The following is an 18,189-nucleotide window of genomic DNA, read 5'->3' on the forward strand; positions in this document are numbered from 1 at the left end:
ACATTTTGATGATGTTAATTCTTCCAATCCATGAACAAGGTATATGTTTCCATTTGTTTGTGTCTTCCTTGATTTCATTCGTCAGTGCTGTGTAGTTTTCTGCATACAGGTCTTTTACCTCCTTGGTTAGGTTTATTCCCAGATATTTTATTTTTCTTTTTGCTATATCGAATGGGATTTTTTCCTTGATTTCTGCTTCTGCTGATTCATTGTTCGTATATAAAAATGCCTTTGATTTCTGGATATTGACTTTGTATCCTGCTGTTTTGCCAAATTCATTAATTAGTTCGAGCAGTTTTTGGGTAGAGTCTATAGGATTTTCCATGTACACTATCATGTCATCTGCAAACAGTGACAGTTTTGTTTCCTCCTTTCCTATTGGATGCCTTTTATTTCCTTTTCCTGCCTGATTGCTGTGGCCAAAACTTCTAATACTATATTGAATAGAAGTGGTGAAAGTGGACATCCTTGTCTTGTTCCTGATCTTAGTGGAAAAGCTTTTAGTTTTTGCCCATTAAGTATGATATTGGCTGTAGGTCTCTCATATATGGCCTTTATTATATTGAGGAATGCTCCCTCTATTCCCACTTTGCTGAGTTTTTTTATCATAAATGGGTGCTGGACCTTATCAAAAGCTTTTTCCGCGTCTATTGATCTGATCATGTGGTTTTTGTCTTTGCTTTTGTTTATGTGATGAATTACATTTACTGATTTGCGAATGTTGAACCATCCTTGCATCCCTGGGATGAATCCCACTTGGTCGTGGTGTATAATCTTTTGGATATATTGTTGGATGCGATTTGCCAATATTTTGTTGAGGATTTTAGCATCTATGTTCATCAGTGATATTGGCCTGAAGTTTTCTTTCTTTGTTGTATCTCTATCTGGTTTTGGGATTAGGATGATGCTGGCTTCATAAAAAGAGTTTGGGAGTTTTCCATCCTTTTGGATTTTTTGGAATAGTCTGTAAAGAATGGGGGTTAGCTCTTCTTTAAATGCTTTGTAGAATTCTCCTGTGAATCCATCTGGTCCGGGGCTTTTGTGTGATGGGAGTTTTTTATTACTGCTTCAATTTCTTTTGCTGTTATTGGTCTATTCAGGTTTTCTACTTCTTTTTCATTGAGTTTTGGGAGATTATATTTTTCTAGAAATGTGTCCATTTCCCCTAAGTTCTCAAATTTCTTGGCATATAGTTCTTCATAGTAATTTCTTACAATCCTTTCTATTTCTGTGGTATCAGTTGTAATCTCCCCTCTTTCATTTCTGATTGTGTTTATTTGTGTCCGTTCCCTTCTTTTCTTGATGAGCCTACTTAAAGGCTTGTCTATTTTGTTTATCTTCTCAAAGAACCAACTCCTGGATTCATTAATCCTTAGGATTGTGCTTTTAGTCTCTATGTCATTTAGTTCTGCTCTGATCTTGGTTATTTCCTTCCTTCTACTTGCTTTGGGCTGATTTTGTTGTTGTTCCTCAAGTTCTTGCAGGCGTAGGGTGAGGTTGTTTTTTTTGAAATGTTTCTGTCTTCTTTAGGTAGGCCTGTATTGCTATAAACTTCCCTCTCATGACTGCCTTTGCTGTGTCCCATAAGTTTTGGATTGTTGTGAGATCGTTTTCATTTGTTTCCAGAAACTTTTTGATTTCTTCCCTGATTTCATTCTTGACCCATTCATTGTTTAGTAGCATACCATTCAGTCTCCATGATTTGGGGTGCTTTGGGTTTTTTCCTCTAGGGTTGGTTTCCATTTTCAGTCCCTTGTGGTCAGAGAAAATGCTTGGTATGATTTCAATTTTCTTGACTTTGTTGAGGCTCATTTTGTGACCTATCATGTGGTCAATTTTTGAGAATGTTCCATGTGCATTTGAAAAGAATGTGTATTTAGCTTCTTTTGGATGAAGGGCTCTATATATGTCAGTTAAGTCCATTTCCTCTAGGGTGTTGTTTAATGACACAATATCTTTATTGATATTTTGTTCAGAAGATCTGTCCATTTTTTATAGTGGGGTGTTAAAATCCCCTACTATAATTGTGTTGCCATCAATATCATTCTTGAAGTCCTCTAAGATTTTCTTGATATATTTTGGTGCTCCTATGTTGGGTGCATATATATTTACGATGTTAATGTCTTCTTGGTGGATTCTTCCCTTGAGTATTATGAAGTGACCTTCTGGGTCTCTCTTTATGGTCCTCTTTTTGAAGTCTATTTTGTCTGATATGAGAATTGCTACCCCAGCTTTTTTTTCTTGTCCATTTGCTTGGTAAATTTGTTTCCAGCCTTTCACTTTTAGTCTGTGATGGTCCTTTGTCCTGAGGTGGGTCTCTTGTAGGCAACATATGTGAGGGTCATGCTTTCTTATCCATTGAGCTATTCTGTGTCTTTTAATTGGACCATTTAATCCATTTACGTTTAAAGTTATTATTGATAGGTACTTATTCATTGCCATTTTTGTACCTGTGTTCTTCTCTGTCTCTCACTTTTCCTTCCTTTCCTTAAAGTAGTCCCTTTAGTATTTCTTGTAGGACTGGTTTGGTGGAGACATATTCTTTTAGATTTCTTTTGTCTTGGAAGCTCTTTATTTGGCCTTCTATCTTGATTGAGAGCCTTGCTGGGTAAAGTAGCCTTGGTTGTAGGCCTCTGGTTCTCATTACTTGGAATATTTGTTGCCATTCTCTTCTTGCTTGGAGTGTTTCCATTGAGAAGTCAGTAGCTAGCCTTATTGGGGCTCCCTTGTATGTTACTTCTTTTTTCTCCCTTGCTGCCTTTAGGATTCTCTGTTTGTCTTGGAATTTTGCCATTTTGATGATGATGTGTCTTGAAGTGGGCCTCCTTGTGTTCCTCTTGGTTGGGACTCTCTGTGATTCCTGGATTTGTGTGACTCTTTCTCTCATCAAATTAGGAAAATTTTCTCTCATTACTCTTTCCAGTATGTTTTCTATTCCTTGTTTTTCTTCTTCTCCTTCTGGTATACCTATTATTCGGATATTATTACGTTTCATATTGTCTTGTATTTCTCTTAATCCCTCTTCATTCTTTCTAAGTTTCTTTTCATTTTCCTGCTCTTTCTGTGAGATGCTTTCTACTTTGTCCTCCAGCTCACTAATCCTATCCTCCGCCTCTTCTGTCCTACTTTTGAAACTATCTACTGTGTTCTTCAATTCAGAGATTGTATTTTTCATTTCCTCCTGTCCCTTGCTGATAGTTTCTATTTCCTTTTTTATGTTGATATAGTTTGTGGTGAGATCATTGTAGCTCCCCTGTAGTTTTTGGTAGCTCATCATGAGCTCTTTGAATTTTGTGACTACCAGTGCTTTGAATTCACTATCTGTTAGTTGATTAGCTTCTATTTCATCTAACATTCTTTCTGAAGCCTCTGCTTTTTCTTTTATTTGGGGATTGTTTCTTTGTCTTCCCATTGTTTGTGCGACTCTTCTTGTTGGCCTCAGCTTCTAAAATTGATCTGTTCTGACTCCCTGGGTTTATGCTGTGAACTTCTGTGGTATAATACCTGTGAATTTCAGTGGTGCAGGCTCCTTCAGGTATCTTGATGTTCTCCGTTTCCACCTACTCCTTTTATTGTGTATGTGTAATCAGTTGTAGGAGGAGGCAAAATGGTTTATGACAGCATAAGAGTTTTTTATGATATTTACAGTCACAGCTGGTAGAGAGGAGATAGGCGATCTTTAGACTGTATATTGTATTAACCGTGTTCTTCAGCCAAACTTGACACTTTTACGAGATGATGGACAAAAGGTAAGCCTCTTGTTGGGGAGGGAAGTCTTGTTAGTTGTAACTAGAAAGCAGTGAGGGTTTAGATGGTTAGATTTTGAGGTTAGGTGAGTATAAGGAACGGTGAATAGGCGTGGTGTGTGAGCCAATAGAGGTAACCACTACAGTGATAGAGTTCAGGGACCTGTACAATGGTTTAAGATCTGGGAGATGTGTTGTGAACTATTTACTGTTGCATAGATCAGCTATTATTTGCACTAATATTAGAGCAGCACTCGTGTAACAATCTCTATGTGGTCTGTCTGAGTAGGGGGTATAGTGCTTTAGGTAGTGTGCTAAAGGAAAACAAGTGGCGTGTAGTTTAGAGGGTTAGCAAAGCACTATGGAGGAAAGGACAGGGGGAGCCTGTCTAATAATACAATATACCTACTCAAGACTAAGAAGCCTCTACAGAAAAAGGAGGAATACAGAGATATTATTAAAATATAAAAGAGGTGAAAATAATGAAAAAAATGCATCTCCTCGTGGCTTCTCTGCTATAGGAAGGTGAAGTTTGTTTTCTGTCTCTACTGTTGAGATGCCCCCTCTTCGGGTCCCATTCTGGTCCTTTCACAGTTCCTAGTTGTTGGTGTCTCTTGCGGGTAAAAGGAAACGAAGCAACATACAATCAAACGAAAAGGTAGGAGAGGGGAGGCGAAAGCAATGAGTTTAAGAGGAAAGGGAGAAGGACTAAAACAGGGAAAAAGAAAGGAGAGGAACAAAGTATAGAAAGATAAAGCAGTGATAAAATTTAAAAAATATATAAGGTTACTAAACTAATGCACAAAAAAGTTACTAAAAAAAGGAAAAAACCCAAAAAATTTAAAAAAACCCAAAACACAAACAAGTAAACAGCAAAAAAAAAAAAAACCAAATAAACAATAACAACAACAGAGAAACCCTTCCCTTGTTGGTTTCAAACTGTCCAGACTGGTTTTTCTCGTTGTAGCAGGATCTCCCTGTGTGCTGGGATGCCGGCGCAAGTGCGCGCACCAGCCAGGCTACCGGATTGGGGTGTGGGCACCTGCGCACTTGCCGGGCTCATTCCCGGGGCAGGCCGGGACTGCGCAATCAGCGCTTCCCAGTCTGCGTTGGCCCCAGTACCTCCCGAGCCTAGTGGCGTCAGCCCAGAGCTCTCTGCGCGCCTCTAGGTCCAGCAGCTCCGGCTCAAAGATCTCTGCGCCCCTGCGCGCCAGAGTCCGGCTACGCGTGCGAGCAGGAAACCGTCAGGGAGCGTCTTTGTCCTGCGGCGCCTCTCTGAACTCTCTGCACCCGCGAGCTAGTCCTTCTGGGACTGGCGTAACCAGCAGCGGGCTTCCCAGTCCCCTGGTGGTGGCTCAGAGGCCTCCGCTTCCAACAGACCTTCTGGGACCCGGAGTAACCGGCAGGGCGCTTCCCATTCGTGTGGCTAGTCCCCAAATGCCTCCACTTTACCCCCGGCTCGCCGCAAGGCCAGATAGGAAGCAAGCCAATCTGCCTTGGCAGGAGAACACCTCAGTCCACTTTCAATAAAAAACAAAACAAAACAAAACTTTCTGGACAGCCTGTCTCTCATTCCCGCTCAGTCCCCAACCAAACCCGTGAGGCTAATGCATCTCTGGATTCTCCCAGGCTTGCAATCACAGAGTCTGCAGTTGAACCGGTCCCTGTGTCTTTGTACCCCTCCCCAAAAATGCAAGCTGGCAAGCAGACAGGTCTCTGCCCGGTGTTGTCCAGTTTTGCTTATACAGGAAGCAGGGGGGCTGCTGGCCCACGCTGGTGGCCACTGGAGCCACTGGGTGCCTAAGCTCCTGTGGTAGACCTCTCTGGTGTTGGTCTCAGACCGATGGTTCTGGACCCCGGCTGTAGATGCAGCACCCGGGCCACCTGGCCTGGGGCGCCAGCCCCCGCCGCTGCTTTGTCTTTAAACTGGTCCCCAAAGCCCCACTGACCTGCCGCTTTCTGGTGTTTCAGCGTCCAACAGAGTCTCTGTTCTTTCAATTTCACAAATGCTGGATAACTGATGGATTGGTGCGATGCTTTTCTATAGATCTGCCAGGATTTTCACCCACGAGTGCGGGAGCTAGAATCCGCTCCCTCTTACTCCGATGCCATCTTCCCCGCCGAAAACTATTTATTGATTTTATATTGGTTGTTATCCTCCTTTTGGGTGTGCAATGAAGTGAAGGGTTTCTACCTATGCCTTCGTTTTGGCCAGAACTCTCTTATTATTTTTTCAAGTAAGTTTTTAATTTCTTTCTCTTTCTCTTCTGCTGGCACCCCTATGATTCACATGTTGGTATATTTGAATTTGTCCCAGAGGCTCTGTACCCTGTCCTCATTTTGTTGAATTTTTTTTCTTCTTTATGTCCCAAAACATTGTTTGGGTTTTCAGCTTCATCCACTCTACTGTTGATTCCTTGTAATTTTTTCTTTATTTCATTTAGTATAACCTTCATTTCTGCCTGTGGTTTTTTTTATGGTATTTAAGTATTCAGTGAGTTCCTTGAGCATCCTAATAATGTGTTTAGAACTTTGCATTTGATAGATGGCTTATCTCCATTTTGTTAAGTTATTTTTCTGGAGTTTTGTTCTTTTTTCATTTGGGCCATATTTCTTTGTTTCCTTGTTTTGGCAGCCTCCCTATGTTTGTTTCTATGTATTAACTAGAACTGCTTTGAGTTCCTGTCTTAGTAGCATGGACTGTTGTAGAACAGTGCACTCATAAGTTGTATGATGCAGAGCCTTAAGTAATGGCCAAGGCAGAGAAACTAATGAGAACCAGTTTGATGGAGTCTCAATTATGATGTCTCCTTCTGTGGCTCTGTGGGGGGGAGGGATCAGAAAAGGGAAAATGTCCACTGCCTGGCCTCTGGAGTTTTGTCCAGGAGGAGGGTGCCCTGGCACTAACCCTGATGCCTGACACTTCAGTTTCTCCCCATATGTCACTGGTGCCCTTCTAGGTGCTGCCCTGGTGCCAGAACCCAAAAGTGAGTCTTTGTAATTCCTAAATCTTTTTGCACCCTTTAAGTGGAGACATCCGAAATACCCACAGTTTCTTATACCAATCCAAACCCCAGTGGTTTTACAGCCAGAAGTTATGGGAACTTATATTCTTGGCACTGGACTCCTGAGCTGGGGGGTCTAGTGTGGAGCTGGGTTACCTTGCTCCCAAGGTATCCCTCCCAATTTTTATTCACACACATAGGTGTGGGACCATCCATTCTATATCTGGGCATCTCTGCACCTCTGCATTTCTGTGTCTCTGTCCCTCCTAACTATCTGAATGAATGTGAGTTCTTTAATTCTTTGGTTGTTTGACTTCCATACATCTCAATTTTATGACAATTCTGGGTTATACTTGTTTTGTATTGTAGTTGTAATTTTTGCTATGGTTGTTTGAGGGGGCAAACCATATTTACCTACACCTCTATCTTGACCAGAAGTACAAAATACAAAATTTAAAGAAAAAGAAATGTCCTTTATTTTAATACTTTTGAAGTTTCACATTGAAAGATAGATTTTTAAAAATGTAATAATGTATATAAAATATTGTATATATGGTAAAGTTCTATTTAACCTTTAATGATATATTTGATGTTAAATGATAAATTAACATTTACTTATAAATTGAGTTGCCAATTTATAAGTAAAATGCAATTTTAAAAGAATTAACCATGATGAATATTCTGCAAAAATCCTCTAAGAGGAAATTATATGTATGTATATATACAGACAAAGTCCAAACTGACTTTGGTGTTTGTATGGAACATAATACAATAACTAATAAATAATAATACAAGAATAAATATAGTTTTGAGTATGTGTATTTCACATACTCAAAACTGTAAACCTACTTTTGCCCCCACTTTGTACTTATATATTTGTCATATATATATTTTACCTTACAACAATGATCTTAACTATATTATATGAATATAGTATATGCTGCTTAGCTTTGTTTTAGAACATGTAGACTTCTGGCCAAGATGGAGGCATAGGTAGACACACTATACATCCTCGCACAACCAAAAGAAGGACAACGACAAATTTAAAAACAAAAAACAACAAGAACTGACAGAAAATCTAACTGTATGGCAGTCCAACAACCAAGGAGTTAAAGAAGAAACATTCATCTTCTTCAGGAGGGGCAGAGCCAGACAGAGAGGACTCACAGCAAGGAGGAACTGGAGGACCAGGGCAGGCAAGGCAGTGACTGGTACACCCAGTGAGGCAGCAGCTGGTAGACAGGGAAGTCCCACATTTGCATGCAGATAAAATGGGAGAAAAAACTGGGGAGCAAAACAGACCATGGAACCCAGTTTTCCAACACAGGGAAATAAATCATCAAAACCTCTGACTGAAAACACCTGTGGGGTTGAGGCAACAGTGGGAAAAACTTCCAGCCTCACAGAAGAGTTCACTGGAGAGACCCACAAGGTCCTAGAATGTACACAAAACTACCCACCTGGGAATCAGCACCAGAAGCGCCCAATTTGATTGTAGGTAGTGGGGGAAGGGACTGAAAACCAACAGAGAGTGGAGCAAGCAGCTTTGTTCCCTCTCAAACCCCTCCCCCACATACAGCATCACAACCAAGGACTGGGTTGCTCTCCATGGTGAACACTTAAGGCTGTGCCTGTCACTACATAACAGGCACACTGAGACAAAAAAAAAAAAAAAAACCCAAATGAAAACAGATCAAAGCTCCAGAAAAAATACAACTTAAGTGACAATGAGATAGCCAACCTATCAGATGCACATATCAACACCCTGGTAATGAGGATGCTCACAGAACTGGTTGAATATGATCACAAATTAGAAGAAAAAAATGAAAGCTATGCTAAGCGAAATAAAAGAAAATGTACAGGGAACCAATAGTGACAGGAAGGAAACTGGGACTCAAAACAACAGTGAGGACAGAAGGAAGAAAGAAACATTCAATCAGAACAGAATGAAGAAACAAGAATTCAGACAAATGAGGATAAGCTTGGGAACCTCCAGGACATTTTTAAATGTTCCAACATCCTAATCATAGGGGTGCCAGAAATAGAAGAGGAAGAGCAAAAAATTGAGAACTTATTTGAAAATATAAAGAAGGAGAACTTCCCTAATCTGGCAAAGAAAATAGATTTCCAGGAAGTCCAGAAGCTCAGAGTCCCAAAGAAGTTGGACCCAAGAGGAACACACAAAGGAACATGATAATTACATTAGCCAAGATTAAAGATAATGAAAGAATCTTAAAAGCAGCAAGAGAAAACAAGACAGTTATTTACAAAAAAGTGTCCATAAGACTGTCAGCTGATTTATCAAAAGAAACCTTACAGGCAAGTAGGGGCTGGAAAGAAGTATTCAAGGTCATGAAAGTCAAGGACCTACATCCAAGATTATTCTATCCAGCAAAGCTATCATTTAGAATGGAAGGGTAGATAAAGTGCTTCCCACAAAGGTCAAGTTAAAGGAGTTCATCATCACCAAGACCTTATTATATGAAACATTAAAGGGACTTATCTAAGAAAAAGAAGATAAAAAATACAAACAGTAAAATGGCAACAAACTCACAATTATTAACCACCAAACCTAAAACTAAAACAAACTAAGCAAACAATTAGAACAGGAACAAACCAGAGAAATGGAGGGGTATCTGATGCGGACACCAGCCCACAGTGTCTGCGTCATTATGGATGAAATGAGACATTCACATGGACTACCAAGTTCTGTGGAGGAAAAGGGAGCAGCATGGCTTTTCTCTCAAGGGAAGCAAAAGCTACAGCCCTTGCCATGACCAACCTTTATTGGGTTTATTGTCACATTACATGATAGTCCTCATTTACTATGCACAGGTTGCTTTAGGTGGTTACCTTTTACAGAAAACAAAGGAGAGGATGCCACTAATCACATCACAGATGAGGGATATTTGCAAATGAAAAGGGCAAAAGTGCTTGAACTGATTTCACTGGTCCTAGGAAAGTTTAGCATGTTTTTTAGGAAGTTACTTTGCAGTAAATGTTTGCCACAAATCTGGGTGAGGGAGTTTTTAGCAAAAAGCAAGACTCAAAGCAGCCTAGGTACATAGCAGGCCTGATTCCCCACAAGAGAACCTATTCGTGGGTGTGGATCCTGTGCATCTCCCAGTGGGAACTAGGCCCACACCATGCAGAATGGTCTCCTACAGTTATCAGTGGAGGGATGGGCAGGGGGGAGAGGGGAAAAAGGTACTGAGAATAAGTAGCATAAGTAGGTGGAAAATAGACAGGGGGAAGTCTAGTATAGAAAATGTAGCAGCCAAAGAACTTATATGTATGACCCATGGAAATGAACTTAAGTGGGGGATGAGGGTAGGATGGAGTGTGCAGGGCAGAGGGGAAGAAAGGGGGAAAATGGGACAAGTGTAATAGTATAATCAATAAAATATATATTTTTAAAAAAACATGCCACACTGGAGCTTTAAAAATAACACTCTCTGAAATGTAGTGCTTATTCTGACATTAAAACAATGATTTATTTTTAATTATTTAATTGAATATTTTTCTGTGTTTAATTTTATTATATATAGAATCCTACATATATGAGAGTTGAATGAAGACTGACTTTATGAGGGCTTTAAGAAATGACTGATTCAGGTAAAGACTAATAAATACTGTATATTTGCAGTTGTTTAAGAAAACTTGATTTGTCAAACTGTTTATATTGGAATCTTTCTGTTGAATTCACTAACCTTTGTGTTCTTTTTTAACTGTTGTTCAGTTATAGTTGTCCCACCTTTTTCCACATTCCTCAGCCATACCCTATTCCCTCAACTCCTACAATCAATCCCTCCAATGTCTGTGCCCATGAGTCCCCTATTCATATTCCTTTGCTTGCCCCTTCCCCTTTTTTTCCTCATTACCCCCTCCCACCTCCCCTCTGATCACTGTCAGTTTGTTCCTTATTTCCATGTCTCTGGTTCTATTTTACTCACTTTTTTGTTTTGTTCATTAGGTTCACATACAGGTGAGATTGAAAGGTTTCTTTCAGGCTCCGCCAAGGAAAAAATGCCAATCAGCCACAAAAGTAGGCAAAATACAGAGCTTTACTGAGGTAGATACACCTGGATGAGGTTCCCTGCTCTTCAGAGATCAGAGAAGCTCATCATCTAAATAGAAAAAAATGGTGGGGTTATTTCCATTGGCTTCCTGCAGGAGCTGGGAATTGGTCCCCTCTGAACAAAGCAGCAATACAACATTGGTGGGCCTCCAACTCGGGGTGCTGTGCAGATGTCCGTTTTGGCAAAGCCTGCCCTTCCAGCTCTCTGATTGGATGTCACCTGGCTTTTCTGAGCTCCATTTTGATTGTCGGCCATCTTCATTTGTACTCTGGGGCCATCTTGGCTGTAGTCCAGCCAGGGCTTCCTCCTATCCCTGCCAACCCTAACAGGGATCAGATGGTATTGGCATTTCACTGCCTGGCTTCTTTCACTTAGCATAATGCTCCCTAGTTCTGTTCATTCTGTCTTGAAGGATAGGACTTCCTTTTCTTTCTGCTGCACAATATTCCATTGTATGAATGCACCATACTTTCTTGATCCACTCATTTACTGAAGGGTACTTAGGCTATTTGCAGCACTTAGGCTGTTTGCAGCACTTGACTATTGTAAGTAATGCTTCTGTGAACATTGGGGTATATAAGTTCTTTTGAATTGGTGACTCAGAATTCTTAGAGTGTAGTCTTAGCACCAAAATTGCTGGATTGGAAATGACTTCTATCTTTAATTTTTTTTAGAAAATCCCATACGCTTTTCCACAGTGGCTGCATGAGTCTGCATTCCCACCAACAGTTCACTAGGGTTCCCTTTTTGCCACAACCTTAGCAGCACTTATTGTTTACTGATTGAGTAATGATGGTCATTCTGACTGGTATGTGGTGGAATCTCATTGAGGTATTTTTTAAAAGTTTATTGATTTTAATTGTTGCTCAAGTACACTTTTTTGTCTTTTACTCCCATCCCAGCCCATACCCCAGTACTCCCCACCTTGTCTTATATTATTCTTTTTTTATTTTATTTCTTTGTGGGTTTTTTTCCTTCTCTGATTCTTTTGCTGTTGATGGAGGAGGAGGTGATGTCTTTTTGTTGTTCCTGAGTTTTTTCAGGTTTGTTTTGTTTTATCTCGTTTTGTTTTGTCAGTACCTGTACAGCAATTTGCATGGCCTGCTTGAGGTTGAGCCTCCCAGTCAACCAGTCTGAATGTGGAGCCCACCCACAAACAAGAAAATACCAGTTAAAAAACAGTTATAACAGAGGGCCCAAATAACTCACACAAGGGTAATTCCTAGAGCACCAAGCTCAGGTGATCAAGGAGAATACAACCCTGGGTCCAACAGGACATGTACTAAAGAAAGCCACTCCACCAAGTCTGGGAGTCATAGCAGTTCTATTTAATACATAGAAACAAACATAAGGAGACAGCTAACATGGGGAGACAAAGAAACAGACCCCAAATAAAGGAACAGGTTGAATCTCTAGGAAAAGAGCTAAATGAAATGGAGGTAAGCAATTTATCAGAACCAGAGCCCAAAGTAATGGTTATAAGGATGATCAACAGCATAAAAAAAAGTACATAGGAAAAAGGACTATGAAAAACAACCAGTCAGAAATGAAGAATAACATATTTGAAATAAAGAATACATTGGAAGCAGACTGGATAAAGAGAATTGAATCAGCAGACTAATAGACAAGGTGAAAAAAAATCACTCAATCAGAACAGCAAAAAGGAAAAAAGAACTAAAGAAGGAAGATAGTTTATGGGATTTGGGGGGACAACAAGAAACATAACATTCAAATCATTAGTACCAGATGGAGAAGACAGAAAGCAAAGTATAGAGAACCTGTTTGAAGAAATAATGACAGAAAACTTCTTTAACCTGGTGAAAGAAAAAGTCACACAAGTCCAAGAATCACAGAGAGTCCCAATCAAGATAAACCCAAAGAGACCCACATCAAGACACATCATAATTAAAATGCCAAAGGTTAGGGATTTAGACGATGGCAGCAGAGCAGGTGGAAGCTGCATCCACTTGCTCCTGCCCCCAATCCAGATTTGCAGTTCAACTTTTAACAATCAACCAGAAAAATCAACTCACACTTAGCTGGTATGAAAGTTTAAAGCCAAGAAGAACAAAAGATGCTTTGTACAGACTGGTAAGAGGGGCCTATAAATGGAAGAGGAAAGACCCCATGCATGGCTGCTAAGAGACCAGTTAGAAATTGCAGCTCTGGAGCTCCCTCCCCACTAAGGGCCAGGGGTCTCACTTCTACATAGGGATCCCCAACCCACATCAACAAATATAGGAAGAGGACACTCTGTGTTGTCTGTCACAGGAAATTTGTGGGGATCCACTGAGCCTATGAGACTCAGTACGTACACTCTCAGTGTTTAGTGCTTCTATTGTTGCAGTGCTAACCTAGAGAGCTCACGATAGGGACTCAGACTGCTAAAGAGACCAGGTTGCCACATCCTGGTCCTTCAGAGGCACCTACAAACTGTAGCCAGCAGTCACTTTGAGAGGCATTTCATTTTGGGGGAGATTTTATACAGAGACCCAGATTGTGACTCAGTGTATGAGTACTGCATAGAGACTGATAAGAGGAAATGAAATGTGGATGGGAAAGGATCCTGTGCACAGCCACTGTGCCAGCTGAGAAACCAGAAAGAAACCGTAGCTGTAGTGCTCCCTTCCCTTAAGGTTGTGAGGCCCTAATTACACCTAGTGGTCCCAAACCCACAGCAATAGAAATGGGAAGAGAAGACTGTCAGGGTCTCTGGCAGTGGGAAACAGTTGGTTCCACCAAGTCTGTGAGAATCAGAGAGCACATTCAGAGTAAAGTGCTTCTGCTGTCTCAGCACCAGCCTGAATATTTTACTATGTGAGCTCAGACTGCAGGAGAAACCACATTACTGCAATGGGGCCTCTAAGGGCAACAGACAGCAGCATCTTAAAGGAGCTCCCTGATTTCTTAAAGAGGCACAGAGTGGAGACCTGAACAGAGAACTTACTAAGTGGCTTGGGAAAGAGGACCAATTTTCCCCTTCAGTATATGGACAGCATCCCTCCCTGTACTTGGAGCCACTCCTACAACTGTTGCTGCAGAGAGTAACCTAGCAGAGCTGGAAAAAAGCCCCATTTTTGGCCCATTCTAAACTTTTCACAGCTGCACCAAGCCACTCTGGGTCTTCAGATCCTTTCCTGCTGAGACCAGCTGAGCAAAGAGACTGGAAAATTGTGCAACAAGGGGTTTGGGAGGCTTGCCCAGCTCGGTTTGCAGGCAAACCGAGAACTGCATGGAGCACAGAGTTTTGGACTGTGTCTCCTGAGAGGCAGCTGTCTGAGAGTTAGACAAGTAAGAATGGAGCTGCTTGTATGCTTTCAGGGAGGCAAACCCAGTCTCAGCCTACATTACTCTGGGAAGGTAAAGGACTACCCATGACCCTTCTACAGGTTTTCAGTCACCAGCCCCAATGGGGATACAGCTCTGTAGATCAGCACTGCCATGCCCCAGATTCCCCTGCTGGGTGCATTTCAGGAGTGGGGAGTGGGGAGTGGGGGTGGGGAAGAATCTCAGAAGGGGGAGTTTCAAAGTGCAAGATCCTTGGAGGATATTGCCTGGGAAAAGGACAGGTAACTTGCCTCATACTGAAGTCTTGGAATTAGAAATTATAGCCTCCACTGGCAAGCTGGCCAGGCTCCAGCCCCAATGGGACACTCTTGACATGTCCTGTAAGGTCCAGACCTGCTGAGCTCACTCTTGCAAAGGGGAAGCTGAATATACCCATCTCAAATCAGCAGTGATCCCCCAAATAAGCAAGTGCTGGAGTCTCTGGCAGAGACTGAAAGGGTTGGATTTGAACATGGGCTGCCTCCCCTCACTGAGTGCCTGTCACACTGCATGACCAACAAAGTAGGAAACCTGCCAGGACTAACTCAACATGCTGGACTCATCCTATAGTCCCTCAGCAAAAGGCTCAGGAGAAAGGCCAGGTAACCTCAGGGAGGGACAGAGTGGCTAAAAGAGGGAGGTGGACTTCAGGGAGCCTCAGCTCTCTCTATAGAGAGCTGACACCAATTCCAAGCAGGAAGAAGCTAACTCTTATATAGAATGTCCCCTCACATGCACACCCAGGTCCAGTTGGCAGAGACACAAACACTGGTGAACAGCCTCGTAGCTGTAGAGAGGTAGCTAGTTACACACCTCTGAAATTGACCTATATCTGAACCCCATCTAAGTGGACTGAGCACCAACAAAATCAGGATTGGGCTTCAGCCCACACCAAAACTTGAACCAACTAGTCCCACAATCAGTACACCCAAAGGGGAATTTCTGTAGGCTCCAGACCCTGCTGAGAACAATGCCACATCAAAAAGCAGCCTCTGCACAGCATCTCACACATGGAGGTCAAGGGTTACCCATATAATCTCCCAACCTAAAGTGATAATTCTACCATGAAAGAGCCAATAGTATTTAAGACTCAACTATAACAAGGGGGCACATAATCCAGAAGAAACACTTCTGGACCATGGAGTTCAGATTTTCTGAAGGGTTGTGCAGCTGACCCCAGCAAGACACCTTTATCATAAATGCATCAAAACAGGTACAGGAAATATAACAAAGCTACCTAACACCCAGAGATCAAATGGGACAGTAAAAAAAAATGTCCCAAGTAAAATAACAACAGAAATACCCCCCAAAACAATTAAAATAAATAGATGAAATGGAAGCAACACAAACACAAGGTGCAGAGTTTTGAATAATGGTTCAAATTATTGAATAATATAAGGATGCTCAAAGACCTTAGGGGAAGAATGGGTTATCTAAGTGAGAACTTAAATAAATATATAGTATAGTAAGCATTAAAATATATAAAAATGATAAGTAAGAACCCTTCATAAGTGAAGATTACAATATCTTACAGAAAGAATGATCTTGGAAGAATCAACAATAGGTTATATGAACCAGAAGTTCAAATCAGTGAATTATTGAACAAGATGACACTATCAACCCAAAGAGAAAATAAAGAAGAGACAAAAGAAATGAGGAGAGTCTAAGGGACCTTTAGTACAATATCAAGGATGATAATATCTGCATCATAGGAGTGCCAGAAGGAGATGAGTGTGAGCAAGGGAGAGAGAACCTATTTGAAGAGATAATGGCAGAAATCTCCCCTAACCTGGTGATAGAAAGAAAAGGTCACTCAAGTTCAGAAAACACAGAGAGTCACAACCAAGATGAACCCAAAGAGATCTACACCAAGACACATCTTAATTAAAATGGCAAAGTATAAAGACAAAGAATTTTAAAGGTAGCAAGAGAGAGACAGTCTATTACATACAAAGGAATCCTCATTAGAATGTCATTGACTTCCAACAGAAACACTACAGGCCAGAAGAGACTGGCAGGAAATAGAGAGATTAAAGATAACATTTAATCTAGATTGCTTTACTCAGCAAGGCTATCATTTAAAATTGAACACCAGAAAAGTTCTGGCCACAATAGAGGTGTAGGTAGAAACCCTTTGCTTCCTCACACAACCAAAAGGAGGATAACAACCAATTTAATATCAATAAACAACTAAAAGAGCTGGAAAATCAAACTGCATGGAACTCTATCAAGGAATTTTAAAAAATCAACCAAAACAATCAGACCAGTAGGGTGGCAGACTGTGAGGGTCAGCTCAGAAAAATTGAGTCAAGGCAAAAGACCAGGCAGGTGGGGCTGACTTTAGGGGAAATTGAAACTCAGAGTTAACTGTGGACTATGGTGGTTGCTGTGGTGGGAGAAACTACCAGTCTCACACCAGAGTCTGTTGGGAAGTGAGCTAGAGATGAGCAGGCAAGCTTCATTGTTTCCTTTCTGGCCCCTCCACCACAGGCAGTGCCACAGCACAGCAAAGAGGGTCACCTTGCCCAGGTGAATATCCAAAGCCCTGCTCCCTTACAACTTATCAGATGTGCTAAGACAAAGAAATATGGCCCAAATGAAAGAACACAGCAAAACTCTAGAAAGAGAACAAAGCGATGAGGAGATAGCAAACCTATCTGATGGAGAGCTCAAAGCCCTGGTAATCAAAATGTTCACAGAACTGATTGAGCTCAGTTGAAAAATGAAAAAAAAAAAAACAAAAACAAAAACAAAAACAAATGAAGGCTACCCAAAGTGAAATAAAGCAAAATATTCAGAGAACCAACAGTGACAGGAAACCAGGGCTCAAATCAACGATTTGGAACAAAAGGAAGAAATAATCATCCAACTGGAACAGAATGAAGAAACAAGAATTCAAAAAAATGAAGAGAGGCTTAAGGACCTCTGGGACAACTTTAAACATTCCAATATCCAAATTATAGGGGTGCCAGTAGGAGGAGAACAAGAGCAAGAAATTGAAAACTTATTTGAACAAATAATGAAGAAAGAGTTCCCCAATATGGCAAAGGAAATAGAATTCCAGGAAGCCCAGGAAGTCCAAGAAGAGAGTCCCAAAGAAGTTGGACCCAAAGAGGAACACATCAAAGCACATCATTAAGTTGCCCAAGATTAAATATAGAGAGAATCCTAAAAGAAATGAGAGGAAAGGAGAAAGTTACCTATAAAGGAGTGCACATGAAGCTATCAGCTGATTTCTCAAAAGAAACCTTACAGGCAAGAAGGGGCTGGAAAGAAGTATTTGAAGTCATGAAAGGCAAGGACCTATATCCAAGATTACTCTATCCAGCAAAGCTTTAATTTAGAATGGAAGGTCAGATAAAGTGCTTCCCAGATAAGGTCAAGTTAAAGGAGTTCATCATCATCATCATTATCATCATATGAAAGCCCTTACTATATAAAATATTAAAGGGACTTATCTAAAAAAGAAGATAAAAATATGAACAGTAAAATGAAAACAAACTCACAACTATCAACAAATAAACCTGAAAAAAAAGAAAAACAATGAAAACAAAAACTAAGCAAACAACTAGAACAGGAACAGAATCAGAAAAATGGACATCACATGGAGAGATTTCAGTGGGGAGGAGAAGGGGAGGAATGGGGGAAAGGTACAAGGAAGTAGAAGCATAATTACCTTATTTTTCAGACTATAAGATGCACTTTTTTCCCCACCCCCCAAATTTGGGATGAATAATGGTTGTTAATGTTGGTGCTGAGTTCTGTTTACATTTACATTGGTCAAATATTATGTTATTTATGTTATTGAGTATTTTATCACATTTTTTGCTTCAAACTTTTTTCCCTATTTTCCTCTAAAACCTAGTTATGTGTTATGGTCCAAAAATATGGTAGTAGGCATAAAATAGACGGGAAGAGATAAAAAATGGTATAGAAAACCCAGGACTCAAAGAAAAACCTATAGTCATGAACTAAGAAGGAGAATACTAGAGGGTTTGAGTGTGCAGGGTGGAGGGGGGATAAAGGGGAAAA

The 18,189-nt window shown here is 40.8% G+C and overlaps 1 pseudogene; it reads left to right on the forward strand.

The window, feature by feature from the left end:
• Nucleotides 1-18,189, forward strand: part of LOC119041628 (tubulin alpha-1A chain-like) — a 178,464-nt pseudogene that overhangs the window by 125,228 nt on the left and 35,047 nt on the right.

The sequence above is a fragment of the Artibeus jamaicensis genome, unplaced genomic scaffold (assembly GCF_021234435.1).
Source record: "Artibeus jamaicensis isolate MK-2021 breed Jamaican fruit bat unplaced genomic scaffold, CSHL_Jam_final contig_410, whole genome shotgun sequence".
Classification (NCBI taxonomy): domain Eukaryota; kingdom Metazoa; phylum Chordata; class Mammalia; order Chiroptera; family Phyllostomidae; genus Artibeus; species Artibeus jamaicensis.